Source organism: Myotis lucifugus, unplaced genomic scaffold, assembly GCF_000147115.1.
Source record: "Myotis lucifugus unplaced genomic scaffold, Myoluc2.0 scaffold_2, whole genome shotgun sequence".
Lineage (NCBI taxonomy): Eukaryota > Metazoa > Chordata > Mammalia > Chiroptera > Vespertilionidae > Myotis > Myotis lucifugus.
The window spans coordinates 14,924,714-14,931,994 of record NW_005871050.1 but is presented as its reverse complement, the minus strand read 5'-3'; the positions used below and the strand labels follow the sequence as shown (position 1 = coordinate 14,931,994).

General features: G+C 39.3%; 1 pseudogene; it reads left to right on the top strand.

The window, feature by feature from the left end:
* The first annotated feature begins 4,965 nt into the window (after nt 1-4,965).
* On the top strand, nt 4,966-5,489 carry LOC102431514 (annotated as a pseudogene).
* Nucleotides 5,490-7,281: the final 1,792 nt, after the last annotated feature.

Here is a 7,281-nt window from a genome sequence, read left to right as displayed (position 1 = left end):
TGGAAATTCTGTTTCTTTGTTACTAATGTTGTGGTCCCACCCCATAACAAAGAAACAATTTCTGGAGGATGAGGCCCAGAAATCAGGATTTTAAAAAGATTCCCAGGTGATTCTAATGTGCAGCATAAGTTGAGAACACTGCTCTAGGCCAGTGGTCGGCAAACTCATTAGTCAACAGAGCCAAATATCAATAGTACAATGATTGAAATTTCTTTTGAGAGCCAAATTTTTTAAACTTAAACTATATAGGTAGGTACATTGTTATGAACTTAATTAGGGTACTCCTAAGGCTTAGGAAGAGCCACACTCAAGGGGCCAAAGAGCTGCATGTGGCTCTCGAGCCGCAGTTTGCCGACCACGGCTCTAGGCGATATCTGACCTTTCCATCCATGGATTGCCTAACCAGCTATGTTTAATTCACCAATTCTGGGTGGATGTTATTCGATTCAGCTGTTCCTTCTATCGGCTGTGTGAGAAAGCACAGGGCTTGTCCACATATTTGCACTGCTTTGTCTTCCACTGGACAGTCTTTTTAGGTGTCCACTGTCGGGGAGGCTGGAGTCCTGGTGTTCGTGGGTTTGAAGCTGAGGCAGCTGGTCCCCAGGCATTGTGGTTGTAGGGTCCTGGGAGGTATCTGAGTTTTCCCGGTTGAAGGTAAGGCTGGACTTCAGATCACAGCTGGTCTCCCCTTCAAGATGGTGCAGTCTCTGCAGCAGAGCTGGCTGCTCCAGGAGAGATTTCAGCAGTAGTAGAGGCTGCCCGGCCAGGGGAACCTGGTCCGCCAGTCCCCAACAGTCCCTTGGAATATAGCTGTCCCTCACTCACAAATACAGACACTCCCAGCATGTCCACACACTCTCCTTTCATTCTCTCACTCACACACTATCTTGCAGCCTGCCATCCCATCGGCAGCCATCTTGGATCTCCCCCCATTTTGTTTTCTTCATAGCACTCATCATTTACTGAAATTATCTTGATTGTTACATTGCTTACTGTTTATATCTTCTATTTTCCACTAGATGTAAGGTCCATGGTAGCAGGAATGTTATTTATCATGCCCACTCTGTATTCTCTGTGAATAGTGGTAAATTTAGGATTAGGATCTAGATCCAAAGACACAGTGTAATCCTTCCTTTAAAAGGCTTAAATTCCAATTAGAATGAAATGAAACACATTAGGAATAATGAAAAAAGAATAATGCAGTACAGTCTGCAGTTAGGTATTCATTGTTTGAAATGAACTGAAAGTGATAAAAGATGTCAGAGAAGACTACAATTAGTATAGCCAGGAGTCCTCAGTATAGATAATACAGAGAAGGTGGATTAAATGCCTTCATTGCAGAGAGCCAAGACAAATATAGAAGTTCAAAGTGAAATATACGTGTCTGGAATCATTATTTTGTATCTGGACAAAATTTACTCTGTGACAATAAATTCAAACCTCATTAATTTTTATTCTTGCCATATAACACTTCTAGTCTGTTCTGTTTTATGCTTTCAGCAAAAAAAAATCACAACTCAATTACTTACATTCTGAGATATATTAATTTGCACAAAGGAACACTTCAAAAATAGATTTTCTTCTTCCCACTAGATTTCCAGATTTGATTGTGAACTAGAAAAGTACCCTGGATAAGTTCAGTCCCCAATATATTGCAATTAAAAGTGATTTAAGTATATTCAAGTTTGTGAGAAAGGGCTATGAAAATTTCAGGGAGAAAATGATGTTGTCATTAATATGCAAACCAGTTCTGTGGTTTGCACCAGTCTGTGCAAAAGACATATGCTGTAAATGCATAGGGAATGAGTTATCAGTTGGATTGTGTGGGCTGCTTACAGCAGGAGACATAGTTGTAAAGAGCTAAGAAAACTTTTTATAAATCTGATCAGGCAAGAAAGACCATAGAAACAATATAATAAACTGTTCTGAGTTATATGCAGCCAGAAACAAAGACCCAATACAAGGGCAGAAAACATGAGAAGAAGTAAAAAAAACTTTCCTAAACTCAGACTCAGACTGACAGAGGCAATGACAATAGGAGAGACTATATACTTGCATTAAGAAAGTTGAGTATTATGTGATTTTCTTGTGATTTGACTCAAAACATATCAAAGTTTCTGATAAGGTATTTATGCTGGATTGTACACTCACATGAATTAGGTGTGCTGAAGATTTCAAATATTAGGTGGTAGGAACAAAAGATTAACTTGTGATTCTGAAACCAGAAAGGGAATCTGTGCTCAAAGCCTTCAGGCTGTGAGATGAAGTGTAACATCTCACAAGACAAAGACTTGTCTGACTTCCCAAACTAGGACAGCACATGTACTGAGGTATTTTTAAATATTATACCATAAGGAAGCATCATTTTATAAAAAAGAAAATACTAAACATCAATAATTTCACCACCCAGAGATAAGCACCACTAACAATTGGTATTTTTTCTTCCATTCTTTGTATTCCTGGTTACCAATGCCCTGTATCATTTAATTTAGAGTACAAAATAAGGTCACATCTCTTCTGGCATTCAAAGTAATACAAGGCTGGATCTCATCTCACAATTTGAATCAGCACTTTTGTTCTCTTAGTGCTTTCCCTAATATTCCTCAGAATCCTTATAGTGGGCACAGTACTTCTATTGACTACTTGATCTGCATTGAATACAATGAGAAGCAGACAATTTTCCAAATGAAAAACAAATTGCTATTAAAAAGGGTGAAAGAATATTGGATGATCAGTGGGTAGCCAAAATAAATGTGCATAGTATCTCTATGGGTTCTCAAGAAAAAGAGACTGAATTTCAGGCATTGTATTTTGGGGATATCACACAGAGGCTGCAGTTTTTATTTGAAGAACTGAACTACCAAGTACAAACAAAACAAATATTAAGCACATTTTTACTTTCTCCTTTGCCCTATTTTGGAGTATATTTTTCCTTTAAGTATATTTTCCTCCTCCTGATTGTAACATTTTTCTTAAACTACAACTTAAAAATAAAGTAGGGCTTAGTGATATGAGCATGTTTTCATAAGTCTCTCGTCCTTCTGTATGTCCTTTTTCAAAAAGTGTCTATTTAGGTCCTTTGCCCATTTTTTATTGGATTGTTTATCTTCCTTTTGTTAAGTTGTATGAGTTCCCTATAAATGTTGGAGATTAAATCCTTATCTGAAATAGCATTAGCAAATATATTCTCCCATGCAGTGGGCTTTCTTGTTGTTTTGTTGATGGTTTCTTTTGCTGTGCAGAAGCTTATTATTTTTGTGTAGTCCCATTTGTTTATTTTCTCCTTAGTTTCCATTGCCCTAGGAGCTGTATCGGTACAGATATTGCTATGACATATGTCTGATATTTTGCTGCCTATGGAGTCTTCTAAAATTTTTATGGTTTCCCATCTTATGTTTAAGTTCTTTAACCATTTTGAGTTTATTTTTGTGTATGGTGTAAGTTGGTGATATATTTTCATTTTTTTGCATGTATCTGACCAATTTCCCAGCACCATATATGAAGAGACTGCCTTGACTCCATTGTATGTTCTTGCCTCCTTTGTCAAAATATTAATTGAGCATAATGACTTCAGTCAATTGAAAACATGCTCAAAGTCACTAATCATCTGAGAGATGCAAATCAAAACAACAGTAAGGTACCATCTCATACCTGTCAGTATGGCTAGCATCAACAGATCAACAAACAACAAGTGCTGACGAGGATGTGGAAAAAAAGGAAACCTCTTGCACTGCTGGTGAGAATGCAGACTGGTGCAGCCACTGCGGAAAACAGTATGACATTTCCTCAAAAAATTAAAAATGGAACTCCCATTTGACCCAGTGATCCCACTTCTAGGAATATATCCCAAGAAACAGAAACACCAATCAGAAAGGATATATGCACCCCCATGTTCATAGCAGCACAATTTATGATAGCTAAGATTTGGAACAGCCTAAGTGCCCATCAGCAGATGAGTGGATTAGAAAACTGTGCTACATCTACACAATGGAATACTATACCCCTATAAAAAAAAGAAGGAAAATTTACCATTTGCAACAGTATGAATGGACCTAGAGAGCATTATGTTAAGTGAAAAAAGGCAAATGAAAAAAGATAAATATCACACGATCTCACTCATATCTATATATAAAATAGCCTAAGCGACCATCTGACCATTCGACCATTTGCCCAGTAGCTATGATGCACAATGACCACCAGGGAGCTGATGCTCCAACCAGTAGAGGAGGGAGCCCAATTCCTCGTGGAAACAGCTGTGGGTTAGGTTGCTGCTGGGGCACTGTCGGCCCTGAATCTGCTTCACCCGCACCCCGGACCCATCGGGGGATGTCAGAGGCCTGGTTTTTGTGCACCAATGGGGTCCCTTGGCCTGGACTGTGCCCTCTCGCAATCTGTGACCCCTCAGGGGATATTGGAGAGCCAGTTTCAGCACTATCCCCAAGGCCAGGCTGAGGGATCCCACCGGTGTATGAATCCGTGCACTGGGCCTCTAGTATGGGATATAATGAACAACATAAACTGATGAACAAAAATAGATCCAGAGACAAAGAAACACTGAACAGACTGACAACCTCAGAGAGAAGGCGGGCGGAGAGGGTAAAAAACCAACCAAAGGACTTGTATGCATGCATATTAGCATAACCAATGGACATGGACACTGGGGCAGTGGGGGCTTGTCTTGGTGAGTGGGAGTGGCCAGGGGGGTTGTCAATTGGGTAAAAAGGAGACATATGTGATCTTTAAACAATAAATAAATAAATAAAGTAAGGCTTGATAGTGCCCTTGTCAGTCCTGTATCTCTCTCTTGCTTTAACAATATTTGGACAGAACAGACCCTGAGATGCCCCTTCTTCTAGCCTCTGACCACTCTCCAGTGTTTTATCGAGTCACCACTTTCAGAACCACCTCTGAGACCAGACAACATACCAGTATTTTCCTACCTTAGCTCCTTTTTGCCAAACAACCATGAGCTCCCAAATTCGTCAGAATTATTCCACCGAGGTGGAGGCTGTGGTCAACCACCTGACCAACCTGCATCTGCAGGCCTCCTACACCTACCTCTCTCTGAGCTGCTATTTTGACCCTGATGATGTGGCTCCCAAGGTCGTGGGCCACTTCTTCCATGAGTTGGCGGAAAAGAATCTTGAGGGTGCATCTCCTAAAGTTGCAAAACCAGCGCGGTGGCTGCATTCTCTTTCAAGAGGTGCTGAAGCCTTTCCAAGATGAGGCGGGCAACACCGAGCACACCATGGAAGCTGCCTTGGCCTTGGAGAGGAACCTGAACCAGGCCCTTTTGGAGCTCCATGCTGTGGTTTCTACCTATGCAGACCCTCAATCTCTGTGCCTTCCTGAAGAACCACTTCCTGGATGAGGAGGTGAAACTCATCAAGAAAATGGGTGACCATTTTACTAACATCTGCAGGCTGGCCAGCCCCCAGGCTGGGCTAGGAAAGTATCTCTTCAAAAGGCTCACTCTCAAGCAGGACTAGGAGCCTTTGAAGCCCACAGGCCTTTCAGAGGCCTCTCTGCATGCCCCATGGTGTCTGGCTTTTACCTAAGTCTTTCCCTAAAACTACTAGCCGTTCTTTTAACCACCCTGAAGCCCTCTCCCATGCATTGGAAAAAATGAAACAACAAAGCTTCTTGCAGCAAAATAAATAAATAAATAAATAACAATAAAGTAGGGCTTGAGCTAGTCTTCTTACAGATGGCTTTTATGAAACATTAACCAACTTAGTTTGCATTTTTGTTGCCAGTCACTTATTCCCATGGTGATTTAGAGGAGCAGCTGAAAGGAAACAAAAAGTAATCTTAAGCAAGAGTAGGGGTGAGCACAGAAAGCATTAAAGTGGACTTGCATAAGTGTCATTCAGGATCTGAGACCCATTATGTTGACGGTAATCAATGCCAACGTTGGCACTATTGAATTACAATACTCTGAAGGAAGGACAGTGTCAAATGTAGGGCAAGTGCCAAATCTCCAAATGGTGTGATGCACTGCAGATGCATTTTAGAATTCTGGCAGGAATTAAAGCTTCTTCACATTTAGAATATATATCTAGTTGATGACGATTTCAAATTAATAATTTGGGCTTGGGGTCCAACAAAATCCAGCCATCCGGAACAAAATTGTTAAATCAATAACATATAATTGCAGAATCCACCATTTTTGCTTCCATATATGCATCCGCCTTTGTGATGTTCCAAAGACCTTAATAATGTCCTCATAATACCTGGGATTCTTAGCTGTGGTAGAATGTTGGAGCTAAGTATGTTCCACCCTCCTGAATTTTCTTCATATTGTTCTCTCCTTACAAATATTTTTATCGATATTTCATTCTCTTGGGATCCTCCAACAAAATATAAGACGTTTCCATGAAAATAAAGGAATGTTGTCATGGCAACATTTTGATAAGAGTGTGCAATATCTTCAACTATTTCTTAATCTCAGAACACTTTGCTCAAATAATGTTTTATAGATTTTCTAGTACTATTATTGTGAACTGCATAATTAAGAAATTTGTAGTAAAAATTGTGAACTTGGAAAATATTCTGATTATAAAAGCAACATATGATCTTTGCAAAATAAAAAAGATGGAATATAGAAAGTATAAGGAAGAAAATAAAGATAACCTATATCCTATCACCTAAAGTTAGCCTTTAGGCTAACTAATATTTGGTGTATATTCTTCAAAACTATACAGCTTGGATGAAGAAGCTGAGGCTGAATCTTACATGAACACTGCAGAAATAAAGTAATCGAATAATGTAATTAAAGCACCTAGCATAATGGCTGACACACAGACTCTAAGTAAATGTAACTGTAGCTTGTCAGTTTTACATTTTATGTCTTATTTAAATAAAATCAACAGTGTTACAGGCTGAATGTTTGTGTCATCACAAAATTCTTATGTTGAAGTCCTAATCTCTAATGTGATTTAATCTGGATTTGGGACCTTTTGAGACATGATTCGGTCATGAGAATGGAGTCATAATTAATTAGATTAGCTCCATTTTAAAGGTGACTCCAGAGAGCTCTCTGGTTTCTTCTACCATATAAGGACACAGTGAGGAAAACAGTTTCTATGAACCAGGAAGCAGGCTCCCAGCAGATACCAAATCTGCCATTGTCATGATTTTTATGTTTCCAGATTTAAAAACTGTGAGAAATAATTTTTTGTTGTTTAAACTGTCCAGTCTATGATAGTTTTGTGAGAGAACCTCAAATGAACTAAGACAAGCAGTATTAGCATTATTTTCTCTATATGTACTTGATTCTTG